Source organism: Lemur catta, chromosome 8, assembly GCF_020740605.2.
Source record: "Lemur catta isolate mLemCat1 chromosome 8, mLemCat1.pri, whole genome shotgun sequence".
Taxonomy (NCBI): domain Eukaryota; kingdom Metazoa; phylum Chordata; class Mammalia; order Primates; family Lemuridae; genus Lemur; species Lemur catta.
The window spans coordinates 99,573,083-99,587,954 of NC_059135.1; positions in this window are offsets into that span (position 1 = coordinate 99,573,083).

Sequence of the window (14,872 nt, forward strand, 5' to 3'; positions counted from 1 at the left end):
CCTTGACCACCACCAAATGAAGTCTCCGAGAGCAAGATATTTTTCAAGATGATCAGCTTGCTTGTGTTTCTCCTCTATGCCTTTAAACTTGGTTGACCCCTGTGTGGTCTATGGTATGGCTAAAAATTGGTAGATCGAGATGACATCAACCATAACACAGGCGTTGTTAGTATTAGCCCTGCAGTCTTGGGCCAGTCCCTGCCTGTGCTCTGCATGGGAGCAGTAGCACTCACCAGGCAAGGCTGTTACGGAGGGTTAGAGGTACAACAGGCAGCCCTGGCCCAGGCCTGACCGGCCTTGGTGGAGGTGGATACTGCTATGACTCCCAGGCTCGTAGTTAGTCTGACATGTGGCGCTCATTGCTGGTGAGACAGGGCTGACCTTTGCCAGCTTTACAGACAGGTAAATACAGGTGCAGAAAAGCAAACAGCCCTTTGCCCAGCACGCCTTCTGTGATAGATCCCTGTTTAGTTCCTACACAGTGAGGGTCCAGGCTTTGGGAATGCTCGCTGGAAAGTTACTGTAATTATCTTCTATTATCTATGAAAGAAAAAGTCTTACAGAGCCGAGTGTAGTGATAAGATTGAGCATGTACATTTTTAAGCATTTCTAAAGTTTCCTTATCTATAAACAAACTACCAAGCTGTGGAACTACTAAGAGAACTGGCCAGTTCCTTGAAACTGAGTTTCATTTACAAGTTACTAGGTGCCCTTTAAGAAGGCAGTTTCGGGGTGTATAACAAAGGCCTTACAAACATTTGCATCCTACCCTGCGTCTGAGAGTCTGTCTTTACAACATGGGTATAAGTACAATGATGTTCAACACAACAGGTCAAATAGTGAAGAGTTGGAAACAACCTAAATGTCCAAGCATGGGCTGGTTAAATAAGCTAATGGCTACATTTTAGTCTGTCCGTAGAGTTGACCCTTAAAGAACAGGGGTTTGAACTTTAGCGGGTCCACTCATACTCAGATTTTCTTCTGCCTCTGCCACCCCTGAGACAAGATCAACCCCTCCTCCTCAACATGAAGATGAGGAGGATAAAGACCTTTATGATGATCCACTTCCACTTAATGAATAGTAAATATATTTTCTCTGCCTTATGATTTTCTTAATAACATTTTCTTTTCTCTAGTTTATTGTAAGAACATAGTATATAATACATATAGTATACAAAATATGCATTAACTGTTTATGTTCTGGTCAACAGTAGACTATTAGTAGTTAAGTTTTAGGGGAGTCAAAAGTTATACACCGGTTTTCAACTGCTCAAGGGGTCAGTGCCCAACCCCCACATTGATCAAAGGTCAACTGTAGTTTGAATAGTAGGACACCATTAAAAATCAATAAATAGGACTGCACAATTTAAAAAGCCTGCTCTTCCAAACTTACCATCATGAAAATGAGGAGATAATCCACTCAGGTAAAACTATTTGTGGTACATGTATTTAACAAAGGACTTGTATCCAGAATATATAAAGAATTGTGGTAACTCAATAATAAGAAGGCAAACAGCATATCTAAACAATAATAATAATAATAATAATAATAAACAGTCAAAGGATTTGAAGAAATCCTTCACCAAATAAGATATACAAGAAGCAATAAGCACATAGAAGATGCTCAACTTTATTGGTCTTTAGGGAACTGCAAAATGAACCACAAAGAGCTAGCACCACACACTCACAAAATGGCCAGAATTAAAAAGACTGACAATGCCAGCAAGAACGTGGAGCAACTGGAACTCTGCCCAAAGCCATTCTCCCCTTACAGCAGATGCCTCCTTCTTTCTTCATGAGGAATTTTCCTTTTTCTTTTTATCTGTTTCTCTTACATCCTCTTCTACCTAAGTTCATCATGTATATCTGAAATCTGACTGGGCCCAGCTGAGTGTCTTACCCCTGAGTGGCCCTGAGGCTGCAACTAAACACCCGGATGGAGAGGGCTCCCCAAGTCCAGAGCTGACCTGGACAGGCCTTGCCCAGACAGGCCTCTAATACTTACAGGGCTTTGCATATGTCCTTCGTAAAGACATGTGCACACGTGTCTGACTTGCCCAACTCTCCTCCTCTCATTTCTTCACCTGGTTACCCCTTAAAGACAGCTCAGCTGTCACCTCCTCCAGAGAGCTTTTTTTGACCCATCTGACTCAGGCGGGTCTAAGTGACCCTCCTGTGTCCTCCCCCAGAAGGCTGTGCTTGCCTTTCCCGCCCACCCAGCCGGTCCTCCAGAAAGTCATTCTGCACTAGCGGTGGAGGGTGTTCAGGGACGCAGTTCTTAACTCTGGCCGCGAGTGAGGGCACCTCCTCGGCATTGGTCCTTGCACAGGGAGGATCAGAGCTGGGAGCAGAGTGAGCTGTGCTCACTGGAGGGAAAAATCACTTCCTGCTCACACGCTAAGTTGAGAAATGACAGAATTTCTCCTGAAGAGAGGTGACGCTCAGAACCACAGCCTGCAACCGTGGCTCCCAGGGGCAGGGACTGGGTCTGGTTAGCTCTGCCCCCCACTGTCCTCCCTGAGACTGAGCACAGATCAGGCACTTAGCAAGCGTACGCTAGTCGTTGCTGCCAAAACTGGCCATGGCGTGGTCCACCCAAGCTCAGGGGAGGCGCTCAGCGCTGGGAGGGTGGGGCCCACCCAGAGCTGGGGCTTCATCGGTGGGCAGGCTGCACTAGTCCAGAGCCACCTGCCTGTGTGTGTTTTTGCTTATGCCCCATCCTTGTCACCTCCCCTGTCTCTCTTACTGACGCTGGCTGCATTAGGTGTGGTGTGACCTAGGGTCTTTTAAGTCATCAAACTTGTTTAACTCTCTTTTTTTTTTTTTTTTTTTTGAGACAGGGTCTCACTTTGTTGCCCAGGCTAGAGTGAGTGCCATGGCATCAGCCTAGCTCACAGCAACCTCAAACTCCTGGGCTTAAGCGATCCTCCTGCCTCAGCCTCCCGAGTAGCTGGGACTACAGGCATGTGCCACCATGCCCGGCTAATTTTTTCTATATATATTTTTAGTTGTCCAGATAATTTTTATTTCTATTTTTTTAGTAGAGACGGGGTCTCGCTCAGGCTGGTCTAGAACTCCTGACCTCGAGTGATCCACCCCCCTCGGCCTTCCAGAGTGCTAGGATTACAGGCGTGAGCCACCGCGCCCAGCCTAACTCTCTTTTTTCCTGCCAACCTGTATTGCTCCTGAAGCCAGACTCTATCACCCTGCCTGGTTACTGGGTCCTGGGAGCTGGTGGCAGCCCGGACGGGCTGAGCTCTGAATTGGCTGGACCTCGGGCGCAGGGTGGTGGGCAAACAGAGACGCACATTCACCAGAGAGCAGGTGGCCCGTGTCACTCTCACAGTGAAATCATGTTTCTCGCATTTTATATGTCACAGAGGAGGACACAGAGAATAATGATCGTTTTTGTTCATTCTAAGTAAACATCTGACAATGTCCAATTCAATGGCTTCTGCCCCCCAAACACAACAATGCTGCCTTAAATAGAACTGACCGAGAGCCTGCGCATCTCCATCCAGAGCACAGACACGCCCGCTTGCTCCCTCCTCCAGGTCTCTATCGGGCACAGGTCCCTTCTGCCCCCGCCCCACGTCTGAGCAGGCTCTGGGCCTCCCACCTGACTCTGAGCCCGTCTTCTCCACTATACTGTGTCGGGAGCTCTGTCCCTCTCTCTCCTGTCTGGGGTCTGTGTGTCCCCCACAAAGCGCAGCACAGGTCTGTTCCAGAGCACGGGGGAAACGTCTGTATCCCTCCTGGCTTGGGCTTTAGGATGCTCAACTCCGGTGGGTGTTGCAGGCAGGTGGGCAGACAGCGGAATTCCTTTACTTCTCCTTCCATGCTGGAGTTGTGGGCAACGCTCTGAGGCTCCTTGGGCCCGTGGCCCAGGCAGGACAGGCAGCTGCTTCTCGGCCGGCTGCACCACTGCTGGGGGCAACTTCAGGCAGGGCCTGCTCTGCTCTCAGATTCTCCCCAACCTAGCTGGGATTTGTGTCCCTCTCCCCCTATTCCTGAGAATTGGTACTGGTGCTAGGGCCAGGGTCTCTCTTGGGAACCCAGAAGCATCTAAGTTCTCTTCCCTTCCTGTCTGGTTCTCCACAATCCCCCCCTAAGAATGGCTTTCTGCTTGGGCAAGAGGAAACCTTGTTCTAGCCTAACTCATCAGGCACTGCCCCCAGTCTGCTGGTTTCTAAACAGGTTCAGGCTTTTAAAAGTAAAAAGCCCGCTGGGCTGGTGGCTCACACCTGTAATCCCAGCACTTTGGGAGGCCGAGGTGGGATGCTTGAGCCCAGGCCTTTGAAACCAGCCTGGGAAACATAGCGAGACCCCGTCTCTACAAAAAATAAAAACTAGGCCCAGCTGCTTGGGAGGTTGATGCAGGAGGATCACTTGAGCCCAGGCGTCCAAGGCTGCAGTGAGCTATGATGACACCACTGCACTCCAACCCGGGCAAGAGAGCGAGACCCAGTCTCTAAAAAGTTAAAAGCTAAGAATTTGATCCATTCCTAGAGGAATGAAAGCAGAGAGCTCATCCGCTTGAACAGGGGAGGGTGGAAGTGACAGGAAATGCAGAGCAAGGAAGCACGGGTTAGTGTTCCAAACCCCGTCCTGTGTGTTCACAAATGTATGTGACAGTTTCTGCAAACCCTGCTGTAAACTTGAAGATGAAGGTGGGTTTCGCAGTCTACTGTATCCCCTCCTGACACAGGCTGCCTGTAAGTGCAGTAACAGCCGGTTTTGAGTGATTTCTGCCTCCCAGGCGATGAAATCTCCCCAGTCGGCATTCACTGAGCACTGGCAAGCCTGGGCACTGGGGACACAAACAAAGCAGGATAAAATAGGTCCCTGCCCACAGGGAGTCCGCGGTCTGCAAGAGACATGATACTCTGTGAACTACTCACAGTGGATTTAATTCTTGACGTCATAAAGCACTGCCTGTTGCCAAAACTTCCAAGAGGGGGAGAAAACCCCAGCGAAGGACAGACACCTGGGACTGGCTCTTGCAGACACAAATGCAGCCACCTCTGGAGGAAAGCAGCTGCCTCAGTGGGAACCATCCCCCAGCCTGCAAATGCAGCCACTCTACCTGGGGGCAGTGAGTCCCTGCAGCTGCACTGTGACCTACCCATGCTAGAAGCGGGCCCTCATGACATCTGCAGCTAAGGCATTCCCAAGCAGTGAGCAGGCTCTTGGCCCGCAGCGTGGAGAGCTGGGAGGCAGCCCAGGGCTAGGCCCACCCTGCCCCAGGGCCCAGGTGGGGCCGATCTGGCAGCCGGGAGGAAGCCCCGTTCCAGGGATTCTTGGAGGAAGCCTGGCGGGACTCTGGGCTCCCCTCCCACAGTGCTCTGTAAGGCACTGACCGTCACAGCTGCATGGTGTCTACGCAGCCTCCAAGACCATGCCCCTGAGGCCTCTTCTCAGTGCCCACAGCCCGCACTCCTTCAGGCCTCCCCACCTCCCGTCTGCACTGCCCTCCCGCCTGGACCCTGGCCTCCCTCCAGCTGTCCCCTCCACTGCCCAGGGAGATTTTTCTCAAACATTTGTCTGCCCATGCCACTCTCCTGCCTTTCACTGACTGCTTAGGGATTTCAGAGTAAATTCCTACTAGACTGTGCACAGCCCCTGCCCTATCCCTGCCCCTTGCCCCCACCGCCAGCTCCCACCTGCCTGTGGGATCCTCTCTCAGGCATCCACGTTCAGCCCAGCCCCGCCCCGCCTGCCTGCCCTCACCTGCAGGCCCTGCCACAGGCTGCTCCTGCTGTCTTCGCCTCACTGGGCCCCCTCATCCCTCCAGACCCACTTCCAGATTCCTGCCAGCCTGGAAGCCTCCCAGGTCCGCCAGCTGGGCCAGCACCTTTGCCATGAGGTCTCACAGCACTTGGTCCACTTTATCAGTACCTGTCTCTCCCAGGGAGGAGGCGTCGCCTTATTTGTCACCCATCCCCATCTGGTGCATGATGCCTCAAACGTGCATCTGAACCAGCAGCAGAGGAGGAGAGCAGAGGGAGAGAGGAAGGGCGGTTGTATCATCCGCACCTTCTTTGACGGGATGGAGCCCTTCCCTGGGGCCAGCGCTGCTGGCTTCCGTGTGCCCTCACAGCCACCAGACAGTGGGCCCCCCAGGGGTATGGAGGTGTACAAGAAGGTCCGTACAATCTATTATCATTTTTTTTCTTGAAGTCTTTATTTTGCCATTCTTTTTTTCTTTACTTTTTATTTTGAAACATTGACAAGACCACAGGAAGTTGCAAGGTAGTGTAGAGAGATCTCGTGTACCCTTTCCCAGTTCCCCCCAATGGTGACATCTTACATAACAATGGTACCATATTGATACAACACCTGTGTATAGCTCTTTGTCATTTCGTCCAATGTGTAGATTCACAGTGACCACCATCATGATGGAAATACAGCCCCACCAAGGCCTCCTTGGTGCCACTCCTCACGGTCACACCCTCCCCCACCATCCTGCACCTGGCTGCCACCAGCCTGCTCTCCATTTCTATGATTTTTGTCATTTCAAGAAAATGTCCTATGAATGGAATATAGAGTATGTGGCACTTTGAAATTGCCTTTTTCACTCAGTATAATGTCCTTGAGAGCCGTGCACACTGTTGCATGTATCAGTAATTCATTCCTTGGCGACACTGGGCAGGCTTCCACGGTATGGACAGATAGGCCACAGCTGGGTTAACCATTCATCTACTGGAGGTCATGTGTGTCGACTCCAGTTTCCAACTATTGCAAATGAAACTCCTATGAACAATGGCGTACACGTCTTTGTGTGAACACACATTTTCACTTCCCTGGATAAACACTCGGGAGTGCAATTGGGCCATATGGTCAGGATATGCTTAGTTTTCTAAGAAATTACCAAACTGCTTTCCAGACTGGCTGTACCATTTTACATTACTACCAGCAAAGTATGAGAAATCCCACCTCTCTGTATCCTTGCCAGCATTTGGTTTTGTCACTGTTTTTCATTTTAGCTGTTCTAATAAGCATAGAGTGACATCTCATCATGGTCTTAATTTGCATTTCCCTGATGGCTAATGGTGCTGAACATCTTTTCATGTCTTCTTTGCCTTCTGTGTGTCCTCTTCACTGAAATATCTCTGTCTTCCACCTATTTTCTAATTGGACTGCCACTTTTTTCATTGCTGAGTTTTGAAAGCTCTTTATATATTATAAGTAATTGTCCTTTATAGGATGTGTGGTTTGCAAATATTTTCTCACAGTCTATAACTTTTCTTTTCATCCACTTAACAGAGTCTTTTAAAGAGTAAATGTTCTTAATTTTCATGAAATCCAATTGATCCATTTTTTTCTTTGAAGGACTGACCTTGTCATGTTCAAGAGCTCTGTACCAAGCCCTAGGTCCCAAAGATTTTCCCCTGTATTATTTTCTAAAAAGTTTCTAGTTTAATGATTTACATTTAAACCTATCATCCACTTTCAGTCAACTTTTGTAAAAGGTGTGAGGTTTGTGGCAAGGTTTGATTTTTTGCCTGTCGATGTCCAATTGCTCCAGCACCATCCATTGAAATGACTCTCTTTCCTCCATTGCATGACCTGCGCACCTTTGTGAAAAATCATCTGGTCATACTGTGTGGGTCTGTTTCTGGGTTCTCTATTTTGTTCCTTTGATCTATGTCTATTGGTTCTCTATTTTGTTCCTTTGATCTATGTCTATTCCTGTGCAGTTTCACACAGAATTGATTATTGTAGCTATATAATAAGTCTTGAAAGCAGGTAGAGACATTCCTCCCACTTTATTCTTTTTTTTCAAAGTTGTCCCAGCTATTGTTGTATAACAAAGAATTTGACTGGCCTTTGCTCCTGGTTCCTGGGAGAGAGATTAAATCCTTGGAATTTCCCTAGTAATGGGAATGTCTGTTTTTCATGAGCCCTTCCGATCCCACCTGAGTTTACACTGAGAGATGAAACGACTCAGATGGGGGCTGCTCACCAGAAAGGCCAACCACGTGATTGCAAGGTTGGGGCTTGAGCCAGCCCGAGCTCCACAGCAAGGAGGCCGGTGTTCAATCAGCCATGCCTACATGATGAACCTCAATAAAACTCTGGACACTAAAGCGTGGTGGAGCTTCCTGGTTGGTGAACACATGGATGTGCCAGGAGGGTGATGTGCCTTGACTCCAAGGGGAGAGGGCATGAAAGTTCTGCATTCACGACCCTCCCAGGCCTCTCCCCACATATCTCTTCATTTGACTGTTTCTGGTTGGAATCCTTTATAATAAAACTGTAATCATAAATGTAGAGCTTTTCTGAGTCCTATGAGTCATTCTGGTGAATTATCAAACCTGAGGAGGTCCTGGGAATCCATCAGATTTGTAACCAGGTGTTCAGAAGTGCAGATATCCTGGGGACCCCAACTGTGGCTGGCATCTGAAATGGGAGCAGCTTTGTTGGGGACCATGCCCTTTAATTTGTGAAGTCTGTGTTAATTCTGGGTGGAATTGTACTGTGGTATACACCATCAGAATCACTGTTCTAGGTCCTTTGCCTTCCCATATAAATTTTAGAAGAATCTTGTCTATATCTACAAAATTTCTTTCTGGGATTTTGATAGGAATTATAAGTTTCTTACAGATTTTTGTATCACATTGGGGAAGTTCCCTTCAATTCCTAGCTTTCTGGAAGCAGTTTTTTTTAAATCATCAATAGGTATTGAATTTTGTCAAAGTGCATTTTCTAAGTCAATTGATATGATCATATGATTTTTCTTCTTTAGCCTGTTAACATGGATTATATTGCTTGGTTTTTGAATATTGAACAAGACTTGCATCCCTTGAATAAATCCCACTTGTTCAGGAGGGAGCGGGTGGCTGAACATCATGTTCCCTTCCTTAGGGAGAACACATCTCTTGAGAAGTGGAAATGCTTTTCAGACAAAGAAACCACTGCTCCATATTTTTTGTAATGGGTTCAATATTCAGTTTCAATTTCTGTGTCAGATGCTAGCATGGACAAGATCTCCAGTGTCATGGGAAACCTGATGAATATAATAGATTGTGTGTGCAGGCAGTATTAAATAAATGTTGAGCTTAAAAAAAAATCCCACTTGTTCATCATGTATAATTCTTTTTATATATTGCTTGATTCTATTTGCTAATATTTTGTTAAGAATTTTTGCATCTACATTCATGCTACATATGATAATCTAAACATTTAACATTAATATTTTCTGAATGAATCCTTCAGGAATGTCTTTCTTTGAAAGTTAAGTCAGGCCGGGCGCGGTGGCTCACGCCTGTAATCCTAGCACTCTGGGAGGCCGAGGCAGGTGGATCGCTCAAGGTCAGGAGTTCGAGACCAGCCTGAGCGAGACCCCGTCTCTACTAAAAATAGAAACAAAATGATCTGGAGAGCTAAAAATATATATAGAAAAAAATTAGCCGGGCATGGTGGTGCATGCCTGTAGTCCCAGCTACTCGGGAGGCTGAGGCAGGAGGATCACTTAAGCCCAGGAGTTTGAGGTTGCTGTGAGCTAGGCTGATGCCATGGCACTCACTCTAGCCAGGGCAACAAAGTGACACTCTGTCTCAAAAAAAAAAAAAAAGAAAGTTAAGTCAGTGAACACTGGGTTAACCACGTAAGAGTTTATTTTTAGAGAAAGGTAGTCTAGGGCAGATGCTACTGTTCAAGGATGTCACCAAGGACAGAGGTTCCCCCTGTCTTGCACTCAGTCCCTCAGCAGTAGGCCGTGGGGTGTTTGTCCTCACAGCTGCACAATTAGGGAGGGGGAGGTGCAAAGAGTAAAGGGCTGAAGCCACATGCCCACCGAATGTGTCTCCTCTGCGAAGGTGGTCCAGAAGCCCCACCTAACAAGCGACTTTTGCGTTCATCCTGTCAGCCAAAACTGGGTCACTTGGCAACTGGTGTTGCTAAGCACGGCGCCTTCAAGCCGGCGCGGTGCTATCATCACTGTGCTGACGGGGGGTGGGCAGAGCAGGCGGCCGCCAGTGTGGGCAGCCTGGGCTCCGCGTGCGCGTTACAGCCGGGTACTATCAGCCCCATCCGGCTGGAACGTTGCTTCTGTTTAGGATCATGCCAGCACTAAGAAAATTACTGTGTCTCCAGGTAAATGTAAGAGAACAGAGTAGATTTTATATGTCAGATTTGGCATCAAGTCAAGAGAAAACCAAACAACTTCATAATGCCCCATAAAAGAGTTCCACAATTGAGTCTTCTCCTCACAGCCAGTTCTATGGGGACGCTGCGCCTGAAGACCCAAGCGCCCGGCGCTGGCGCCCTGAGCAAAACAATGTCCTTCATCACATTCAGTGTACCTTGTTATTCTGAGTGTATTGGTTTTACAGGTTTTTCCACAACTTTTCCTATTGGAAAATTCAAACATAAAAATCGAAAGAATAATACGACACTCAAATACCCCTCACCTTGATGCGACACTTGTGAACACTTTGCCACATAGTATATGTATGGTGAAAATTTATGCATATTTTTTTTTTATTTTTGAGACAGAGTCTTGCTCTGTTGCCCAGGCCAGAGTGCCGTGGCGTCAGCCTAGCTCACAGCAACCTCAAACTTCTGGGCTCAAGCAATCCTCCTGCCTCAGCCTCCCGAGTAGCTGGGACTACAGGCATGTGCCACCATGCCTGGCTAATTTTTCTATATATATTTTTAGATGTCCATATAATTTCTTTCTATTTTTAGTAGAGACGGGGTCTCGCTCTTGCTCAGGCTGGTCTCGAACTCCTGAGCTCAAATGATCCACCTGCCTCGGCCTCCCAGAGGGCTAGGATTACAGGCGTGAGCCACTGCGCCCAGCCTATATATTATAAATTATATATTTGAACCCTTTGAAAGTTAGCTGCAGATAACACTCACTCCTAGAGACTTCAGTGGGCGTCTCCTAAGAATAAGGAATTCCATAGAAACATACTAATACTACAATTATCATGCCTAAGAAATTTAACAATATGTCTAATATCATCTAATATCTAATCCACATTAAATTTAATTTAATTTTTATCAGTTGTCACACAGAAGTTTTTATAGGTGTTCAAAGAAAAACAGGATTCAATTAAGGTTCAACATTGCATTTGTTGCTAGGATATTTTGAATAGTTCCCCAAGAATACGACATTGCCTGTTTGAAGAACATGGGTCAGTACTCTTACAGAATGTCCCATATTCAGAATTGTGTTTCCTTGGACTTTGGTTCACCTGTTCCCCTGGACTTACCATAAACCGGAAGTCAGGTCTGAACCCTTTTTGATGGGCACAACTCACTCCGCATCACAGCAGGAGGCGCCTACTGTTGGCCGGTCCCCTTCTCAGTGAGACTCAGTTTGATCGCTCGGCTAAGTTGGTGACAGCCTGCTTTTCCCATCGGTTTGTTTCTGTCTTGCAAATTGGCTGCTGACCGCGGATGGTCGCTCGGCACCATGCAGGTACCCTGATCCCCCAACCCTCGGCTAGCTGCCTCGCCGTCCACAGATCAGCTATTTCACTGGGGGTTTCTAATTCTATCAGTCCTTCTAAAAAGCATTCTATAAGCATTTGTGCTTAAAGAAAAAGATAGTATAAATGCTTAATTCTTTCTCTTTATTTCCAGAATAAGGAATTGCTGTCATAGCCATTGATGGTGGGAGATGAGGTAGGTTTTTCCCCTTTCTCTTTCTCTTTAAACATTGCTATGGACTCACAGTTATTTATTTATTGAAAGTTTTTGAGCAATTCAGTCCCTATTTTTTTGATGCTCAAATTATCCCAAATTTGGCCAATGGGAGTCCCTTTCAGCTGGCTCCTTGTCTGTCTGCTATGTCCCCGTTAGTCTCTGAAGGTGTTTCATTCAGGATTCTCCAGAGGAACAGAACCGACAGGAGGGGGGTGTGTATGTGTGATTTTTATCACATGCATATACACATGTGATTCTTTTTTGAGGAATTACTTCACACAACTGTGGGAGGGGGCAAGTCTGAAATCTGTAGGGCAGGCGAGTAGGCTGGAAACTGAGGCAGGATTTCCCTGTTACATCAGGCAGGTGCCTTCCGCTCCAGGCAAGCCCAGTGTTTGCCCTGAAGGGCTTCAACGGATAGGTCGCAGCCCACCCACATTGTCAAGAGTGATCTCCTTTACTTAAAGTCAACCGATTATAGATGCTAATCACATCTACAAAATATCGTCACAGCAATATCTGGACTAGTGCTTGACAAAACAACTAGGTACCACAGCCTAACCAAGTTGACACAAAAAATTTACCAACACAGAAGGCTTCCTTTATTCTGACACAAGATTATTTCAAGCTCATTGCTATAGGCTAAATGTTTGTGTTGCCCCCACACCGAATTCATATGTTGAAATCCCCCCATGTGAGGGCATTTGGAGGTGGAGCCTTTGGGAGGTAATTAGGTCGTGGGATTAGTGCCCTTACGAGAGAGGACGCCGAGAGCTCCCTTCCCCCTCTGCCACGTGAGAACACGGTGAGAAGTTGGCCACCTGCGAGCCACGAGCATGAAGAAGGCCCTCGCCAGCCACTGAGACTGCTGGCGCCCTGGTCTGGACCGCCAGCCTCCAGAACTGTTGCCGATAAGCCACCCAGCCTGTGGTGGTTTGTGACAGCAGTGACACTCACCCTGTACCTTCTCAGCCATTTCTGCAGGAGTGGGAATTTCTTTCAGTGGAAAATGGTATTTAGAAACCAAACTCTGGGTGTTAAGTGTGTTCACTGCTACTGAGAAATGATTGCTCCTGGGCCATTTTAGTGGATGGAGGTAGAAAATTCACATTTAAAAAATCATACATTCTTACTGATATTTCCAATTCAACTTTAATATTACATAGCATCCCCCCACTTTAACTTCTTTGATTTTATAATCGTATCTCTTTCCCCTTAAGCTAAAATCCTGGTTTCAGTTAATATATTTAATTATTTACTTTCTCCTACAACCTGCATCAGTGCAACATTACTAACATTACTTGAAAGATTAAAAGTATTAATTGAAGTTTAAGACTTGTTTTCTTTTGTCCTTAGATGTATAGGCATGCTGAACAAAGACAAAAAGAAAGCAAAAAAGTGCAGGCTGGTGGGCAGGCTCCGACGCATGTCCCTTTTGTCTGGCCCACACCACAGGTAGGGAATGTGGCACGCCCATTTAAAAAAAATTTTAAATATTTATTAAAAACAAAAAGAACAAAAAAAAATGCCTTATGCTTCCCAATCATACTCTAAGTCATTATTTATTTCCAGTAAAACATTATCATTCCTCAAGTTAAATTAATGTTATTTTGAGTTGTATTGGTTTTGTAGTGTTGCATATGATTTATAAATGTTTGGGTTTTATAGTATTATAAGAGCTATCATCATAAGAAGTTTAAACTTAATTTTATACTTGTACACATTTGCATACAAGAAACATTACAATCAAAACCATTGAGACCACAGCCTGGGAAGCCGGGCCCACGCCCCCACCTTGAGCAGCTGCTCCCAGCCACAGACTTCTCACTTCCATCCGGGTTAGACACCACCGGGATGCTTCCACCCACCCTTTCAGTTCCCGCTGCCCACCAGTGTGCCTGTAACTATGCATGCACGACCGTGTGCTCACGTGCCCTTCGTCGCCCGCCCTGCTCTTCCCCGGGCCTGCACGCAAGACCTCGTGCAGCCGGCCCCACGAGCTGGAGGGGCTCGCAGACACCGTTTGTCCAGCACCTTCCAAAGGAGGCCGCAAGCCAAGGTCGGGACAGAGAACGGACGGGAAGAGCTGATGGTCACACGTCTCGCAATACAAACCTCCTGTCCCCAGGCCCGAATTCTGTGTTTGTCCTTCCTCCCTCGGGTGCTGTGTTCTAGGCACACTCCAGATAAGCCCAAATGCCTCTATCCCACAGTCCCATTAGAAATAGGAGGGCAGGAGCAATCGGGGCAATTGGCCAGCACAGGATTTCTGGCCCTTTGTCCCTTGCCACCTCCTTAAAGAGCTGGGGAGAGGGGAGGGATAAAGACCTACCCGACCAGCCTTCGCTGCAACCGTGGACACGTGACCTAGTTCTGGGGCAGGAGACCCTTCCAGGGCTGGGTGCGGTTTCTGCTTTTCCTGATTAAAGGGAAATATGCAGCTGGCACCTCTTTCCTCCTCCTTGCTGCCTTGAGCACAAATAAAATGTGTGGAGCCGCAGCAGGTCTTTTGCGATCCTGAGGCAACAAGCAAGAGCGGAAGCCCGAGACGGGAGGCGCCAGGCCGCGCAGCCGAGCAGGTGCCTGAGGGCCGCTCCTGCTACGTGGCTCGGCCTCCGGTGACAGGCCTTGCTGTTGCTCTAGCAAAAGGCGTTCTCGATCGACACAGAGGCCCACCACTCCCAGACAACTTACAGATAATTGCTGAGCACTTACTATGAACCTGACTCCGAGGCTCCGGACATGACTAAGACGTTGTCCCTAGCCACAAGGAATTCACAGATCCAGGGTTAAGTTTGTGTTCCTCACACAAGTATTGTCGCTGCTCAGCAACAGGATACACAGAGGCTCAGGGGGGTGAAGGAAGTCGGTCAGGGCCACACAGCACCAAGACAGGACACCCAGCCGCCAGGTGGCCAGTGCCTGGGCAGCCAGCGTCATGCGGGATTTACCGTGGCCGTGAGCCCCAGCGCTCAGGACCGTCCTCGGACCGCGTCCCCTCAGGTTTCGTTCTTCTTCGAATTGGGAGGGCCAGAGGAAATCAGCTGCTTGCCACCAGACCGTGAGGTGAAAAGCGTGGGGTGGAGGCCCCTGGAGTGGGAGGTCAGTGTGGGGGGACCGAGACGAAGGGGCAGACCCGGCAGGGCCGCAGGCAGGCGCGAGAGCGAGGGAGCCCACACAGGGGGGTCCCGGCCCGCCCCGGCCCACTGGCCCC